This window comes from Trachypithecus francoisi, unplaced genomic scaffold (assembly GCF_009764315.1).
Source record: "Trachypithecus francoisi isolate TF-2019V2 unplaced genomic scaffold, Tfra_2.0 Lachesis_group21, whole genome shotgun sequence".
NCBI lineage: Eukaryota > Metazoa > Chordata > Mammalia > Primates > Cercopithecidae > Trachypithecus > Trachypithecus francoisi.
Window position 1 is genome coordinate 3,503,058 of NW_022681467.1, and position 19,281 is coordinate 3,522,338.

General features: G+C 42.4%; 1 long non-coding RNA gene and 1 pseudogene across 1 annotated transcript; one reads left to right on the top strand and one right to left on the bottom strand.

Annotated features, from left to right (window-relative positions):
* Positions 1-2,173: 2,173 nt before the first annotated feature.
* On the bottom strand, positions 2,174-17,532 carry LOC117068233. Its single transcript, XR_004431035.1, has 3 exons — positions 17,346-17,532; positions 3,371-3,485; positions 2,174-2,606 (listed from the first exon to the last, which is right to left on the bottom strand). It is a non-coding gene; the product is annotated as an uncharacterized LOC117068233 (long non-coding RNA).
* LOC117068231 lies at positions 8,341-13,095 on the top strand (annotated as a pseudogene).
* Positions 17,533-19,281: the final 1,749 nt, after the last annotated feature.

The following is a 19,281-nucleotide window of genomic DNA, read 5'->3' on the forward strand; positions in this document are numbered from 1 at the left end:
CTGAAGTTCAAAGAATCTCTTCCCTCTCTTTTGTTTTATACTTTTTGCTAGTTAAGCAACAAAAGACCTTGAGACAGAAAAATGTCTCAGTCTTACAGCAAAGCAAAGAATGCAGCAATGTTCTTTGGAGTTAGTGTCTCTGACAGTGTTGGGGGATTTAAAGACAGCGTTCATTTTTCAGAAATGAAACCAAGAAAAATAAAGGGAGAGAAGTTCCTGGGGTCTTGGAATAGCCCTAGGAAATGTTATCTGAAACCACTCCGGTCTTTAAGGCTTTCTCTGTAAACAAGTTCGTCTGTTTCTGAAACTTTTTATCATCCTCATAGGCATCAGAAAGATGAAGACTTGCCAGGATTGAGACAAAAGTCTTTATTCTTTCACACATTTGTGCGAGCATTTCCAAAAATAGAAAAGGGTTTTCCCCTTGCTTCAAGAGGTGGAGGGCTGGAGGAGACAAGTGGAGCTGAGGGATGCTCAGGGAGAGACAGGCTATGATGCACCTGACCTCAGAAGGGGCACTCTCAGCAGCCTCCGGGCTGCATCACAGCTCCTGGTGCAGTCTTGTATTCCAGAATCAAATGACATTTCTTTGTATCACATCTTTTTTTTTGAGATGGAGTCTTGCTCTCTCTCCCGGGCTGGAGTGCAGTGGCACGATCTCAGCTCACTGCAAGCTCCACTTCCCAGGTTCACACCATTCTCCTGCCTCAGCCTCCCGAGTAGCTGGGACTACAGGTGCCCACCACCACACCTGGCTAACTTTTTGTATTTTTAGTAAGGACAGGGTTTCACCATGTTAGCCAGGATGGTCTTGATCTCCTGACCTCGTGATCCACCTGCCTCGGCCCTCCAAAGTGCTGGGATTACAGGGGTGAGCCACTGCGCCCCACCTGGTATCACGTCTTCTATGTACATCCTACTCAAGATCCCAGGATGGTGTCCAGTTCTTTATATTTTAACCTCTGAGTATCATATTCAAAATCTTTATAGAAGCAATGACTTATGAATTACAAAATATAGTCAAATTAAATCTTTCACTTCAGCTGATTTCTATGTGTATGGAGCAAGGGTCCAGAATGACCCAAACTCTGTTCACACTGGGATTCAGGGATTTATAAGCATCTCTAGTGCACTGGGACACTGCCAAGAGCTATTCATGTGAGACCCTAGTAAAGCCCTGGGCAGGACATCCTGGAAAGACAAATTTGCTTCAGGGTGATTCTAATTGCCCTTCTCTTGGCTCCTTTCCAGTCCATCTCACATGACTTACTTCTGAGTCCTAGGAGGAGGTAGGGGATGCACAAATATCAAGAGAGTACTGGAGAGAGCAAAGCCTGGGCAGCACAGTCATTGGTGATGTTGGCAAAGAACCTGTGATTCAGCAAACCACCCTGGTGACACTGGGGCCTGGCCTTGCTAGCACCAGCAGCTCTGAATGGCATCATCCAATGTGATAGGCATGGTTGCACTGGGAGGTATTCACAGCACAGGTGACACCACCACCCTTTGCTGGAGTTTGAGTAGATGTTACATGGCAGCCACTTCAGGTGGGGACATAACAGGGAAAAATGGCAGACTAAAAGTGGGTTACTGAAGAGAGTTTAATATACATACTACTGAGAAATGTGAGAACAGAAGGTTGAAAAAGCACAAGACATTCTAAACCCAGACCAGTGTACCCTGGGTGCAATAATAGTGGGGATCCATCACTCTCTCCACTCTCCCCAGGCCTCAAGAAGCAGAGGCGTAGACCTGGCTGAGTGTATATATTGCATTCAGAATTAGTTGTCTAATTTGGAGTAACAAACAACTCTAAAGCTTAGCATATTAAAACAAAGACATTTATTATCTCACACAATTTCTGAGGGTCCAAAATTTGAGAGTTGTTTAGTAGGGTCATGCTGGCACATGATCTCTCAAGAAGATTCAGTGAAGATATCGGTTGGGGCTACTGTCATCTGAAGGCTTGACTGGGGCTGAAGGATCAGCTTCCAAGATGACACATTCCCATGGCTGCTGGCTGGAGGCCTTAGTTCTTTGTTGTCTTTTGGACTGAGAATTCATTTCTGTGCCATGGGGACCTCTCCACAGGGATGCTTGAGTGTCTTCACAATATGGCAGCTGGCATCCTCCAGCATGAAAGATCCAAGAGAAAGTACAGCTCAGGAAACACAATGTCTTTTATGACCTAGCATTAGAAGTGACACCTCTATGCATGCCTTAATTTATTTGTTAAAAATGAGTCATTAAGTTTACCCCACACTTAAGGAAAGTGAAAATGTATTCTACCCTTTGAAGGAAAGAGTATTAAAGAATTCAAAGATACACATTAAAATCATCGCACTCCAAAGTCTTTGTCAACTATGTAGGTAGATTTAAAATTTGAAATTATTCACTAATACAGATTTTAAAATACCAAGACAAAGTCTGCAATCAGGACGAGACCCGAATCTTTCCTTGTATTGGGATTATGAAGGGTTCCAGTTGAGTGCTGGTGGCCTTCTTATTGTAACAACTTAATCCCAGTTAGCTTTTTCTAAGGGTCATTGCACTGTGTGGATTCCAGAAAGGTTCCAGTTGATGTAGATGGTGGTCAGTTCTTGCTTCTGAATGAAAATAAGATTGAGAACACATTTATACCTGGTAAATAAGAATGGACAGGGGTGGAACTCACATTCAGATTCTCTGACTTCTAGTGGATGTGGTTTTTCCTCATAGATTTGATAACTCAACCTGGACCTAAAGGGCCCACATCTCACCTTACCTACTCATTAATAGATCTAACCTATTCATGTAGGAAAACCGCTCAGGGTCAAGGTTTCTGGAAGTCAGAGAATTGACTGTGAGTCCCACCTCATCCCTGCCTGTGAATTGACCAGGTTTAAATTATGTTCTCATCCTTATTTTCCTCACTGGTCAAATGAAAATAATATATAGATTCACCTTCAGAATCACAGAACATGAGAACAAGGTGACATATTACCAGTATCACTATTATTGTTCCTAAGTCTTCAAAGTTCAAGAAACTTCATGAAAAAAAGTGGCAATTATCATTAACTTCATCACCCAAAAGCCACCAGAGTTTTCCAAAATTTATTCTATCTGAATAAAAAAAGAAGCTAATGAACAAGTATCAGATACCATTTTAGGGCTGTAGGCTAGTGTTAAGGCCAATGCATTGTAGATACTAGAGTTGTTGGGGGAAGGCTTGGGAAACATTTTCTTTTTATAACTCCCGATATTACTCAGTAAGATAAAATAATGACAAGTTCATTTACTAATCATTGCTTGATAAGCAGTATTGCACAATTTGTGAAAGGATAAAAACAATTACAAACAAGTCTAAGGAGCCAAGGCAGATTACAGGTACCTGTGGAAGATTTCCTTTGATGCAGCTTCCATTACAGATGAGTGGGGATGTCATCCAAACCCAGTCCGTTACAACCAGCACTCCACCACTGGCATGACTTCAGGCTCTTTGGCACCTATGAGATATAAGTGGATCTTTCAGCATTCACTCCTATAAACACTTTCATAAAAGTTTTATTTGCATCTAATAAAGTGCAATGTAATACCCAGAATAAGTAACCCGTGGCATTCAGCCAGGGAATGAATTCCTGCCTCAAATAACGGAAAAGCACAGAGCAAGTTTTGCTTACGACATTCCTGTCTCTGTGCAGAATCTCACATGCCTTTCCAGGGAGGAGAAGGTGATGAACCTACAGCTGGGAAGTCCTTGGAATGCCAACCAGTGGCAGCTCTGATGCCCACGCTGAGAAACACTCATGCCATCTGAGAATTGTGAGCATCTCTCCAATCTGCTAGTTTAGCAATGTTGCAAAATCAGTTTCTGGAGAATGTAATAAATTACCTTTTGTTCTGTTTAAATATGCACAAAAGTCACTGTTAATACGTAAAACTAACTTTTTATGGACAAACAGGCATATTATCAAGATTTATTTGATCTTTAACGTGGAGGAATCATCTTAACTCTTAGTCACTTGCAAATGCTAGTCTAGACTTGCTGTTTGTGATATGGTCTTGCACCTCTTTTAACACCAAAATCTAAGTTACCACTTGAAATTGAATTTGTCAGTGTGTTTTATGAGTTATGGTACTGGAAATTTATTATTTTCGCTACTTTAAAATATACTTTCTTATTAACTATTGTCACCATGCTGTGCAATAGACTCCAGAATCATATTTTTCCTTCTAACAGAAAGTTTACACCCTTTGATCAATATCTCCTCATTCCTCCTCCCAGCCCCCGACCTCTGGTAGCTACCGTTCTATTCTCTGTTGCTTTGAGTTTGACATTTTTAGATTCTGCATGTAAGTGGGATCATGTAGAATTTGTCTTTCTGTGCCTGGCTTATTTCACTTAGCACAATGTCCTCCAGGTTCATCTACATTGTCACAAATGACTGAATTTCCCTCTTTTTAAAGGCCAAATAATATTTCAAAAAAAGTGATGGTACTACAATCTTCCTATTTTGGGGATGGTGTAATGTGCAAAGAGTCAAGGGTTGTAGACTCTCTCATTGTTCCTGCCACTCTCTGAGCAATTTGGGGCAAGTCATTCCACTGTGTCATCCATCTATTCAGTCAGAACCATTTATTGAGCACACACTGTGTGCAGGACAGATTTCTCAGCATCAGAAATACAGCAGTGAAGAAGGCCAACGGTAATGGAAAAAGTGTGTGTGAGAGAGAGAGAGAGAGAGAGAAAGAGAGAGAGAGAGAGAGAGAATGAGGGGATGAAAAAGACTATCCAGAAACTTTAGATGGAGCAAATGGCCATGTTTGGTGAGCAACTCTGAACAGATTACATCTTGGGTGACTTTACATTTAATCTAAGATCTGAGCAACAAGAAGAAGCCTACTCTGCAAAGATCAAGGTCAATGGCATTCCTTGATGAGGAAATAACTAGTGCTAAGCCTGGAAACAAGCATGGGCTTGTGGTGGTGTAGGCAACTGAAGCTGCATCTTGGAGACAAGATCAGAAGCAAGGACAAGGGCGAGACCAAGTAGGGTAAGTGAACCCGGATAAGTGCTTGGACTGTATTGTAAGCAATGAGACATGGTCGTTAGAAAGTCTGAAATAGGAAAGTAATGTGATCCATCCTTTTAAAAAATCTCCTTGTGTCTCTGTGGACACAACAGAACAATGACTGAATCAGGATATGCCTTAGGAGACTACAGACTCTTCCAGTGTTCTAGAAGCTTGGACTAAGGTAGTGAGAATTCACAGAAGTGAAGGATTCAGGATATTTATTTATGTAAGGACACAAAGACTTGCTAGTGTGAGTGAAGAAGAGAATTGAGAGAGGTTGCATAGACTTTCGGCTTTAGCAAAAAATGAAACAATTTTGAATATTGTTTGCAGAAATGAAATGATAAATATTCTAGGTAGATTGGGGGAATACACCTGGAGTTCTGTTTGGGCCATTACAGACATGTTCCCTATAGACACCCATGAAAATTTGGGTTTATGGGTTTAGGTGAGAGGAGCAGGTGGAAATTTTGGAGGCTTTTCATGTAGAGGATTTGAAGTCTCAGGCCTAAATGTTGTCACTCAGAGAGAGTTTGCAGATAGAGAAGGAAAGGGTGCCCAGGAAAGAGCACTTCAGCACTTGAAGGAGGAGCAGAGGAGAGTATAAGGAAAAAGTACTCAAGGAGGTAGAGGATCTACCAAGGGAAGAAAGTATTACATGAAGAGGGCAGTGGTTGCTGAGTGGTTGCTCAATTGTTGCTAAGATTATGTGGAACAATAGAAAGTGGCTGTTGAATTTAGAAACACAAAGATCTTGGTGTCCATGAAGAATCTTTTCTTTCTTTCTTTTTTTTTTTTTTTCTTTTTTTGGAGATGGAATCTCGCTCTGTCACCCAGGCTGTAGTGCAGTGGTGCGATCTTGGCTCACCACAACTTCTGCCTCCCGGGTTCAAGCAATTCTCCTGTCTCAGCCTCCCGAGTAGCTGGGATTACAGGCGCATGCCACTGCGTTATCTACTTTTTTTTTTTTTTTTTTGTATTTTTTTAGTAGAGACAGGGTTTCACCATGTTGGCCAGGCTAATCTGGAACTCCTGGCCTCAGGTGGTCCTTCTGTCTTGGTCTCCCAAAGTGCTGGGATTACAGGTGTGAGCCACTGCACCCGGCCTCCATGTAGAGAGTCTCAATAGAGTGATGGAGTGAGCTGACAAGAGAATGAGAGGTGAGTATGAACAGATGGAACCCTTGAGAAGCTATAACATAAGAGAGTGAAGAACCAACGCTGGCACAGGAGCAATATGAGACCAGGAAAAAAGCTTCTCTGCATGGAAGATACTAGAACATGTTTACCTGCTGATGGGGATGGTCTAGTAAAGAAAAGAGGGCATTGTTTCAGGAGAAAGGGAACAACTACAGGAAGGAGGTCCTAAGGCTATGAGAATAGATGTGATTCAGGCCATTTCAGAAGGGGCTGGCTTCCAGGAGACTATCCCAAGAACAGAAGAAGAAAAAAAGTCCTGGCCCAGATGCCAGCAGACATATGGGTGGTACCTTGAGGCTATTATCAACTGAGGAGTTGCTTCCAGTTTCTCAGCACACTATGAGGCTGTTATTAGCCAGCAGTTGCCCTATACTTAAAATGAGAGGGCTGAGACATTATTTTTTAACAAAATTTACTTTTTAGAGAAGTTTAAGGTACACTGAAAAATTAATAGACAAGCACAGAGTTCCTATACACCCCTCACCCCCACATCTGTGCAGCTTCTTCCACTATCAACATCCCCCACCAGAGCAGTACATTTGTTATAATCCGGAAACTTACACTGATACACCATTATCACCCAAAGTCCATAGTTTACATTAGGGTTCACTCTTGGTGCTGTACATTCAATAGATTTGTATTCAATAGACATGTATCCAACACTGTAGTATTCTACAGATTAGTTTTCACTGCCCTAAAAATTATCTGTGGTTCATCTATTCATCCCTCCCTCCTCCCAACCCCTGGCAACCACTGATCTTTTCATTATCCACATAGTTTTACCTTTTTCAGAACATCATGTAGCTGGAATCATCTAGTATGTAACCCTTTCAGATTGGCTTCTTTCACTTAGTTATATACATTTAAGATTCCTTCATGTCTTTTCACAGCTCAATAGCTCATTTTTTAAGTGCCAAATATTATTCCATTGTCTGAATGTTTCACAATTTATTTATCCATTCACTTGCTGAAGGACATCTTGGTTCCTTCAAAGTTTTGGCCATTATGAATAAGGCTGCCATAAACATCTGTGTGAAGGTTTTAGTGTGGACATAAGTTTTCAACTCATTTGGGCAAATACCTAGGATCACAATTGCTGAATCCTATGTTAAGAGTATATTTAATTTTGTGAGTAATCACCAAACCATCTTCCAAAGTAGTTGTACCATTCTGCATTCTCAGCAGCAGTGAATGAGGGTTTCTGTTGCTCAACATCCTCGCCATATTTGGCGGTGTCAGTGTTCTGGATTTTTATTCTCATGAATGGTGATGTCTCATTATTTTTTTATAATACCATAATAACATATGATGTGCAGTATATTTTCATATCCTTGTTTGTCATCTGTATATCTTTGGCAAATTGTCTGTTTCAGTCTTTGGCTTATTTTTAAAATGAGTTGTTTGTTTCCCTACTGTTGAGTTTAAGGGTTCTTTGCATATTTTGGATAACAATCCTTTCCCACATGTGTCCTTTGCACATATTCTCTCTCAATCTGCAGCTTGTCTTCGTTTTCTTGACTGTGTCTTTTACCAAGCAGAAATTTTTAATTTTAATATAATCCAGCTTATTATTTTTACGGATTTTGCCTCTGGTGTTATATTGCCATACCCAAGTCATTGATTTTCTTCTGTTATTTCCTGGAGGTTTATAGTTCTGCATTTTATATTTAGGTCTATGCTGTATTGGGTTAATTTTTGTGTAGGATGTAAGGTTTGATCTAGATTCTTTTTTTTTTACACAGAAATGTCCAGTTGTTCCAGTACCACTTATTGAAAAGACAACATTTCTCCATTGCATCACCTTTGCTCCTGTATCAAAGAGTAATTGACTATATTAATGTGGGTCTATACCTTAGCTCTCTGTTCTATTCCTTTGAACTATTTGTTTATTCTTTCATCAATACCTCACCATCTTGATTACTGTAGCTTTCAGTAAGCCTTGTAGTTGGTTAGTGTAAGTATTCTGACTTTCTTCTCTTCCAATATTGAGTTGGCTATTCTGGGTCTTTTGTCTCTCCATGCAAACATAGAATCAAGACCATTGGCAAAGCCTGAGTACTGTCCTCTCACTCTCCTCCTCGGACAGCATGAGCTTCACCACTCGCTCCACATTCTCCACCAACTACTAGTCCCTGGGCTATGTCCAGGCACCAAGCTACAGTGCCCTGCTGGTCAGCAGCAAGGCCAGCATCTATGCAGGTACTGGGAGCTCTGGTTCCCTGATCTCCATGTCCCGCTCCATCAGCTTCTGGGGCGGCATGGTGTCCAGAGCCCTGGCTGCAGGGATGGCCGGGAGTCTGGCAGGAAGAAAGGCATCCAGAACGAGAAGGAGACCAGGCAAAGTCTGAATGACCACCTGATGTTCTACCTGGACAGAGTGAGGAGCCTGGAGACAAAGAACCAAAGGCTGGAGAGCAAAATCCATGAGCAATCGGAGAAGAAGGGACCCCAGGTCAGAGACTGGGGGCATTACTTCAAGACCATCAAGGACCTGAGGGCTCAGATCTTCGCAAATGCTGTGGACAATGCCCGCATCATTCTGCAGATCGACAATGCCCATCTTGCTGCTGATGACTTTAGAGTCAAGTATGAGACAGAGCTGACCATGCTCCAACCTGTAGAGAGTGACCTCCATGGGCTCTGCAAGGTCACTGATGACACCAATGTGACTTGGCTGCAGCTGGAGACATACATCAAGGCTCTCAAGGAGGATCTGCTCTTCATGAAGAAGAACCACAAAGAGGAAATAAAAGGCCTACAAGCCCAGATTACAAGCTCTGGGTTGACCATGGAGGTAGATTCCCCCAAATCTCAGGACCTCGCCGAGATCATGGCAGACATCCAGACCTAATATAACGAGCTGGCTCAGAAGAACCAAGAGGAACTGGACAAGTACTGGTCTCAGCAGATTAAGGAGAGCACCACAGTGGTCACCACACAGTCTGCAGAGGTTGGAGCTCCTGAGATGATGCTCACAGAGCTGAGACATATAGACCAGTCCTTGGAGATCGACCCTTATTCCATGAGAAATCTGAAGACCAGCTTGTAGAACAGCCTGAGGGAGGTGGAGGCCTGCTACACCCTGCAGATGGAGCAGCTCAACGGGATCCTGCTGCATCTGAAGTCAGAGCTGGCACAGACCCGGGCAGAGGGACAACACCAGGCCCAGGAGTACAAGGCCCTGCTGAACATGAAGGTCAAGCTGGAGGCTGAGATATCCACCTACTGCCGCCTGCTGGAAGACGGCAATGACTTCAATACTGGTGATGCCCTGGACAGCAGCAATTCCATGTAAACCATCCAAAAGAACACTACTCCTTGTACCTCTGGTAGAATTCAGCTGTGAATCCATCTGGTCCTGGACTTTTTTTCGTGGGTAGGCTATTAATTGTTGCCTCAATTTCAGAGCCTGTTATTGGTCTATTCAGGGATTCAACTTCTTCCTGGTTCAGTCTTGGGAGAGTGTAAGTGTCCAGGAAATTATCCATTGCTTCTAGATTTTCTAGTCGATTTGCGTAGAGGCATTTATAGTATTCTCTGATGGTTGTTTGTATTTCTGTGGGGTCGGTGGTGATATCCCCTTTATCATTTTTTATTGCGTCTATTTGATTCCTCTCTCTTTTCTTCTTTATTAGTCTTGCTAGCGGTCTGTCAATTTTGTTGATCTTTTCAAAAAACCAACTCCTGGATTCATTGATTTTTTGGAGGGTTTTTTGTGACTCTATCTCCTTCAGTTCTGCTCTGATCTTAGTTATTTCTTGCCTTCTGCTAGCTTTTGAATGTGTTTGCTCTTGCCTCTCTAGTTCTTTTAATTGTGATGTTAAAGTGTCAATTTTAGATCTTTCCTGCTTTCTCTTGTGGGCATTTAGTGCTATAAATTTCCCTCTACACACTGCTTTAAATGTGTCCCAGAGATTCTGGTATGTTGTATCTTTGTTCTCATTGGTTTCAAAGAACATCTTTATTTCTGCTTTCATTTCGTTATGTACCCAGTAGTCATTCAGGAGCAGGTTATTCAGTTTCCATGTAGTTGAGCGGTTTTGATTGAGTTTCTTAGTCCTGAGTTCTAGTTTGATTGCACTGTGGTCTGAGAGACAGTTTGTTATAATTTCTGTTCTTGTACATTTGCTGAGGAGTGCTTTACTTCCAATTATGTGGTCAATTTTGGAATAAGTGCGATGTGGTGCTGAGAAGAATGTATATTCTGTTGATTTGGGGTGGAGAGTGTACCATTCCTTCTGAAACTATTCCAATCAATAGAAAAAGAGGGAATCCTCCCTAACTCATTTTATGAGGCCAACATCATCCTGATACCAAAGCCTGGCAGAGACACAACAAAAAAAGAGAATTTTAGACCAATATCCCTGATGAACATCGATGCAAAAATTCTCAATAAAATACTGGCAAACCGGATTCAGCAGCACATCAAAAAGCTTATCCACCATGATCAAGTGGGCTTCATCCCTGGGATGCAAGGCTGGTTCAACATTCGCAAATCAATAAACGTAATCCAGCATATAAACAGAACCAAAGACAAGAACCACATGATTATCTCAATAGATGCAGAAAAGGCTTTTGACAAAATTCAACAGCCCTTTATGCTAAAAACGCTCAATAAATTCGGTATTGATGGAACGTACCTCAAAATAATAAGAGCTATTTACGACAAACCCACAGCTAATATCATACTGAATGGGCAAAAACTGGAAAAATTCTCTTTGAAAACTGGCACAAGACAGGGATGCCCTCTCTCACCACTCCTATTCAACATAGTGTTGGAAGTTCTGGCTAGGGCAATCAGGCAAGAGAAAGAAATCAAGGGTATCCAGTTAGGAAAAGAAGTCAAATTGTCCCTGTTTGCAGATGACATGATTGTATATTTAGAAAAACCCATCGTCTCAGCCCAAAATCTCCTTAAGCTGATAAGCAACTTCAGCAAAGTCTCAGGATACAAAATTAATGTGCAAAAATCACAAGCATTCTTATACACCAGTAACAGACAAGCAGAGAGCCAAGTCAGGAATGAACTTCCATTCACAATTGCTTCAAAGAGAATCAAATACCTAGGAATCCAGCTTACAAGGGATGTAAAGGACCTCTTCAAGGAGAACTACAAACCACTGCTCAGTGAAATCAAAGAGGACACAAACAAATGGAAGAACATACCATGCTCATGGATAGGAAGAATCAATATCGTGAAAATGGCCATACTGCCCAAGGTTATTTATAGATTCAATGCCATCCCCATCAAGCTACCAATGAGTTTCTTCACAGAATTGGAAAAAACTGCTTTAAAGTTCATATGGAACCAAAAAAGAGCCCGCATTGCCAAGACAATCCTAGGTCAAAAGGACAAAGCTGGAGGCGTCACGCTACCTGACTTCAAACTATACTACAAGGCTACAGTAACCAAAACAGCATGGTACTGGTACCACAACAGAGAAATAGACCAGTGGAACAGAACAGAGTCCTCAGAAATAATACCACACAGCTACAGCCATCTGATCTTTGACAAACCTGACAAAAACAAGAAATGGGGAAAGGATTCCCTATTTAATAAATGGTGCTGGGAAAATTGGCTAGCCACAAGTAGAAAGCTGAAACTGGATCCTTTCCTTACCCCTTATACGAAAATTAATTCAAGATGGATTAGAGACTTAAATGTTAGACCTAATACCATAAAAACCCTAGAAGAAAATCTAGGTAGTACCATTCAGGACATAGGCATGGGCAAGGACTTCATGTCTAAAACACCAAAAGCAACGGCAGCAAAAGCCAAAATTGACAAATGGGATCTCATTAAACTAAAGAGCTTTTGCACCGCTAAAGAAACTACCATCAGAGTGAACAGGCAACCTACAGAATGGGAGAAAATTTTTGCAACCTACTCATCTGACAAAGGGCTAATATCCAGAATCTACAAAGAACTCAAACAAATATACAAGAAAAAAACAAACAACCCCATCAAAAAGTGGGCAAAGGATATGAACAGACATTTCTCAAAAGAAGACATCCATACAGCCAACAGACACAGGAAAAAATGCTCGTCATCACTCGCCATCAGAGAAATGCAAATCAAAACCACAATGAGATACCATCTCACACCAGTTAGAATGGCAATCATTAAGAAGTCAGGAAACAATAGATGTTGGAGAGGATGTGGAGAAATAGGAACACTTTTACACTGTTGGTGGGATTGTAAACTAGTTCAACCATTATGGAAAACAGTATGGCGATTCCTCAAGGATCTAGAACTAGATGTACCATATGACCCAGCCATCCCACTACTGGGTATATACCCAAAGGATTATAAATTACTCTACTACAAAGACACATGCACACGTATGTTTATTGCGGCACTATTCACAATAGCAAAGACTTGGAATCAACCCAAATGTCCATCTGTGACAGACTGGATTAAGAAAATGTGGCACATATACACCATGGAATACTATGCAGCCATCAAAAAGGATGAGTTTGCATCCTTTGTAGGGACATGGATGCAGCTGGAAACCATCATTCTTAGCAAACTATCACAAGAAGAGAAAACCAAACCCCGCATGTTCTCACTCATAGGTGGGAACTGAACAATGAGATCACTTGGACTCGGGAAGGGGAACATCACACACTGGGGCCTATCATGGGGAGGGGGGAGGAGGGAGGGATTGCATTGGGGAGTTATACATGATATAAACGTTATGCACATGTACCCTAGAACTTAAAGTATAATAAAAAATAAAAAAATAAAAAAAAAATAAAAAAAAAAAAAAAGAACACTACTCACCAGACTGGATGGCAAAGTGGTGCCTGAGACCAACGACAGCAAAGTTCTGAGACATTAAGCCAGCAGAAGCAGGAGACCCTTTGGGGAGCAGGAGGCCAATAAAAAGTTCAGAGGCCAAAAAAAAACTAACTTAGAATCAATTAGTTTATGTAACAAGAATAACTTGTTGGGATTTGTATTGGGATTGCATTGAATCTACCAGTCAAGTGGTAAAGAACGGACATTTTGACAATATTGAGTTGTCCTGTCTATAAACATTGAATGCCTTTTTATTTATCTAGTCTTTTGTTTCCTTTTAATCAAAGTTTTGTCATTTTCCTCATATAAACCTTCTACATATTTTGTTAGATCTGTATCTAAATATTTCAAATTTGGGCTGCCAATATAAACGGTAATGTGTTTTCATTTTTAATTCCACTTATTCATTGGTTGCTGGCATATAGGAAAGTGATTGACTTGTGTATACTAACCTTGTATCCTGCATGCTTGCTATAAAATTATTATGAAGTTTCAGTTATTCTGTTGATTCTTTCAGATTTTCTATACAGGCAATCACATCATCTGCAATCAAAGACAGGTTTATTTCCTCCATCCTAATCTATATACCTTTTATTTCCAAACTGCCATTTTTTAAGGTTTATTACACCACCAACATGTTATAAATATATCCTAATAAAGGATTACTTGTTATTTACAAATAAAACTAAAAAAGTGTGTAAAATATTGAAATTTTACATAAGTCAAAAATAATAGGTGAGGACAAATATTGTATGATTCCATATATATGAGATACTGAGGTAGTCAACTTCATAGAGACAGAAAGTAGAACGGTGGATTCCAGGAACTGGAGGAAGGGAGAATGGGGAGTTGTTTAATGGGCACAGAGTACTCTGTACTCTGTCTTGGAAGATGAAAAAGTTCCAGACATGGATCGTGGTAATGGTTACACAACATTGTGAATGTATCTAATGTCACTGAACTATATACTTAAAAATAGTTAAATGACAAATTTTATATTATTTCTATTTTGCAATAATTAAAAAAAAATGATTGGCAATTCATTTTGTTGCTGGCAGGATTTAAAGCCCTTGCTTCACCCTACAGATGAAACAAGATTGCAGGATTGTGTTGCTGCTATTTTGTGTTTGTTTGTTTGTTCCCATAGAATTCACCTCTTCTCAACATGTTCAGCATTCACTCAAAAATCTCAATGGTTTCTAATAAAGATTCAGCTACTAAAAGATACAAAGTTTAACGATACAAAACAGCAGCAACACAAACTGATGGTTAACCCAGATCCCATCCATGCAGAGTCACTCCAAACCATCTGTTCTCTTTTCCTTTCTTTCTTCCTGTTGAGTAGCTGCTGTTGTGAAGTTGCCGCCCATGTGTGATGTTTTCATACTTTCAGAGGAACCCATAATGTGTGTATAAATAGTCATGCATAGTATTAACAGAAAGTGTATAGGCTTTTTTGTGTGTTTCCCTTTTTCTCTGTTTCTTTTCCTATTTTCAGACCCTTAACCCAGTTCCCAGAGGACTGGCCATTTGTTGTCTAGATACCCTACTCTATCATAGTTTTCCCAGTGTGATGCCGTCTTCCTCCTCCACGGTGAGGCTTGACCTCATCATCACTCCCCTCTCATCCATCATCTCTCTCATTAATTCCTCTCTGCCTTTGCCTGCTTAGGGAATCCACAAGCAAAAGTCTCCCACTGTCACTCTGAGGTACAACATTTGACAAACCATATTTCCATGTGAAATCCAACACTCTAGAACTGTGAATTTCTGCCCTGGTGCCATGCATTACACACATGTACTCAGTATCATTAGTTGCATTCTATCAAGTGTCGGAGAGCTTGAAACTCCCCAACGCTTGATAGGCAATTTGGATAAGCAACTTGATGTCTCAGATTTGGTTTCCCAGCTCCCCTAGGTAAGGATTAAGTACAAGTCGTTTCTTTGAGAAGTGATCCTAAGAAAACTCAGTGGAGTGGGGAGTAGGGGAGAGACAGGAAATGGTAGAAAGTTAAGATGGGATGTATCATTGAACTGGTTACCACTGGGAGCAATCCGGACTCAACTTACAGGGAAATTCTGGAAACAGGTGCAGACTACACCCCAGAGAGATTCTCTTCACAGCAGCTAGGACACTAGGACATTTATCTACCAGCTCCCAGCTGCCATTGGTTGAGGGCTGCTTCCTGGACACTGCGTTTCCAGCACCTCTGGCCTGCCCTGAACTCAGATCTACCGTCATCCTGCAGCCAGAACAGTAATGCCCCCAGGCAGAGGCGTTCTCCCTAGGCAGCTATTGATTAGGCTGTGGAACTGAGAATGGAGGGGGTTTAGCCCGGCCACTGACAGTGTCTGCTGCACTTACGCTTTCAGAGCTCCCACATCTTCATTGCAGAGTGCATGTGAGTGTTTAGGGGGTTTTCACTTCACTGGGTTTGTTGCATGAATTAAATTGAATAATGTATGTAAACATGTAAACACAGTATCTCCGTCAGAATTCCCAGAAGCAGACAACAAAAATCCACTCTAGCTAATGTAAACAGATGGGGGTTCGGTAAAGGGTAAGGCAGATCTTAAAAAAGCCCAGGAAGGGGCGGAGAAACAGAAATAAATGTTATGCAACTGGAGGGACTCCCCAGGCTCCCTCCCTTTGCCCACGTACCTGTTCCTCCACTGAAGGCTGCAACTCCCATCAGAAAGTCCCTCTTCCTAATAGTGGTTTCTCTCTCAGAGACTGGGAGTCCCCCTGTTCTTCTGGGCACAGTAGCAGCTCCCCACTCCTGCTGGCCACTGGGGTACTGCACCTCAGTGACTTCCCCACACTCCGCCCATCTCAATACCTCTTCATTAGAGTCTCCTCCATGACTCCCCACACTCTGCCCACAGCTCTCTGTATCTCTTCATTAGACCCTCCTCCATGACTTCCCACATGCTGCCCACAGCTGTCTACACCTCCTCATTACACTCTTCTCCATGACTTCCTGCATCCTGCCCACAGCTCTCTATACCTCCTCATTACACTCCCTTCCTTGACTTCCTACACCCCGCCCACAGCTCTCCATACTTCTTCATTACACTCTTCTCCATGACTGCCCACACCCCACCCACAGCTCTCCATACTCCTTCATTAAACCCTCCTCCATGACTTGCTTCCCTGCGGTGTCCGTTTCCAGGCCAGAAATTATGGCTAATACTGTCACGCCAGGCCATACTCTTTAATTCTGATCTACTCTGGCTGTGTTTCTCACAAAGAAAAGGTGAAATGCGTCTCAGGACAAGTTAAATTTTGGCATATGAGAGATGGGGGTGGGAGAAGAACTTGAGCCCGTTTTCTGGTTGGAAGGATGCTGAGAACCAAGGAAGTTCCTGCTTGCTTCAGGGTTAATGTGAGGGGCCTTCTCAGGCATGGGACAGCCCTGAGAGGAGTGGAGGAAGTGCAGCAGGAAGTGCCCATGGACCACACACCCTGACCTTTGACTCTTCCTGTGACTAAGGTTTCTGTGGTTCCTGGCAGCAAGAGACTATAGAGAACTTCAGAGTGCCTCCAGCACCTCCCTGTCACCCTGCTTGTTGCATTACAGAGGATACAGCTGAAAAGGCAGGCCACTTGCATCTTCTTTTCTGTAAAAATTGATGTGATGAGAATCACATGTCCTATAAATCTAGCACGAGCCATGCACTCATTAAAGAGCAAATGCACAGCTACAACTATGTGGCTGTGCAGGATAATTCTGGTGCACATCAGCTCTGCTAAGAATCAACGGCATGACTGTGGGGCCACCTGCCATCCCGGTGGCTGCCCTGTGAGGGAACTAATACCCACCTCACCACCACAGGGCAACCCTTGGCCCATGGCCAAGGGGCCAGTGGATGAATAGTCTCCTGCACGTCTCCAGTGGGAAGTTCTCTCCGGTTTTTAATGGGTTCCTGGGGATCTGAGCCCAGCTCACCACAGTGCGTAAAATCGTAAGGCTTCTTTACATGGGCTCCTGGCCTCTTCCCCTCCTCTTTCCAGTCCTCCGTCTCTCCCAAGCCCTAGTATCACTTTCCAGAGCAGTCCCAGGGTCTGCTTCAAGGGGACTGGAGCTAAGATGGTACCCATTAGAAGTGTAGCATTTAACTGGGAGATTTGGGAGTCTGGAGGTAAGTGAGTGCCAGCTCCCTGCTCTGAGGATGTGCACAATGTGGACAGATGGGGCCTGGAGACAGCCATCAACTTCCTCATCTGCTGAGCACTGAGCACAAACCCAGAGCAAACTAAGAGATCACCACCCACGAGGCCTCCCTCACCTTGGCGTTGCATTCTTTTGTTTCTCCCCAGGGTGTGGCTTGCAGGGAGTAAGTCTGTGGGAGCATCGTCTCACACTCAGCCTGGAGATGCCCCACGGCCTTGTTCACTCTCACAGCAACTTCATGGCAGGAGAATCAGGAACTTGCTGTGACAGCCAGGGCTTGAGGCTGTGCTGTGGGTACAGGAGCAGTTTCTACCGTAAATGTGAACAACCTGGCTTCTGCATCTCAGACTTCAATGGAGTCGAGAGAAAAGATCAAGCCACGCCTTGACCTTTCCAACCACAGACCAGCTGACTCCTCGCAGAACCGGGAGGTTAGAAGCAGTATTCCGGTACAAGTGCTGATGCTGCCCTGGGAATGAATTTCTCTCCAGGAACAAAAGATGGACAAGGGGACAGGAAACAAGGGCCTGCTTACCGTGAAGGTGATTCACTAAATGGACTGACATGGCTAGGATTTACTCCAGTGGCTACAGTCTTGGCCTTGTATTGATTCAGATCTAAAATGTTCTGGGTTTTCACATTTGTCCAACTAGATGGCCTCTCCAAAGACTCCCTGAGCTGGTTTTAAGCTGGTTGCCCAGTACACCTGAGGCCTTCTTAGATAATCAGCATGCCTCTCCCTAGAAGTGGTGCCACTGAGCCTATTAGAAGCCTTGTTCCTGGAGCCACATACTCTCAGGCCCCTGCTGCCAGAGTGCACAATTATGTTTGGGCTTGGACTCACTTCATGCTGACAGTGTCTCAATGCGCCAGGCTCTGTGTACAGGTGAGCTCAAAATTGTGACAGACTTATCCTAAGGTAACTCTCAATTGCTTGGGACCAGAAGTGAGTAGGTAAATGCTCCTGCCTCCCATCAGATTCTGGCGACTTTCTGCATTCCTCTTGGGATATCCCAGAGAAATCAAGCCTCAGTGGCTCACAGGGGTGACCTTGAAAAGACATTCCCCCTCCACCCCTACTTCCTGGAATCACGCTCTATATAAACCCCTGCACACAGCTCCATGCTCCCATCAGCTTCGGGAGAGCTTCAATCTAAGGCACTGAGTTAATGCTACTGCATGACCTTATCAGTGGTTCTTAGTGAAGACTCCTCTCCAGCGGGTGTTTTAGAAATTTTGAGATGTGTTTTTGGTTGTAACACTGGCCTCAGTGAGCGCATCACATGGAATGTCACATGCACTTCAATGAACAAGGTGCTCCCATGTCAACAAACATGCCCGCCTGCTCCACACACTTTTGAGGTGCCCCACTGCATGTTTCTGTAGGTAAAAAATTAATTCGTAATTATTTCACCTAAGAATCTAAATCTGACTCCCTAAGAAAAACAAAGTGTTTGTCATGGTTTTGATTGGCGTTGAATTTTCTAGGATATCCAGTTTTGTGTGGTGAGAGAAGAAGGCATTGTTTCCTTTCAGAGAAAGAACAACAGGTTTTCAGTGTTTTGGAAAAAGCACACACCATATTGTGCATGTGTTCATTGTGGTAGTATCAGTATAGAAGGTTGTCTAATAACTATCAGGAAACCCAGACTCAGGATTCAGTCAGCGCCCAATGACATCTGCCTTCTGTGTTTGTGTATAAAATATAAACACGCGCACACACACACACACACACACATATACAGGTATAACATAGATAAAATTTTAATATAGTTTTATTTTGATGTTGCATTATCAGGTTCTATATGTATATGGTTTTGTAAGCAACTTCAAATATTTTTGCAGAAGGGAGGTTGATAAAACCAAATGAATGAATGAATGAATGAGAAGTTACACAACAACCAAGAAATCACACAAAATCTTCAAAATCTGTACAATTTTCTTATTCAGTTAGTGACATTGGCTTTCTTAAAATAATCTGTCCCTTTAATTCTTTTTTGTTTTCCCAAAATGGAAATATTTAATTAAAATTTATTTTTAGTTACACAAAT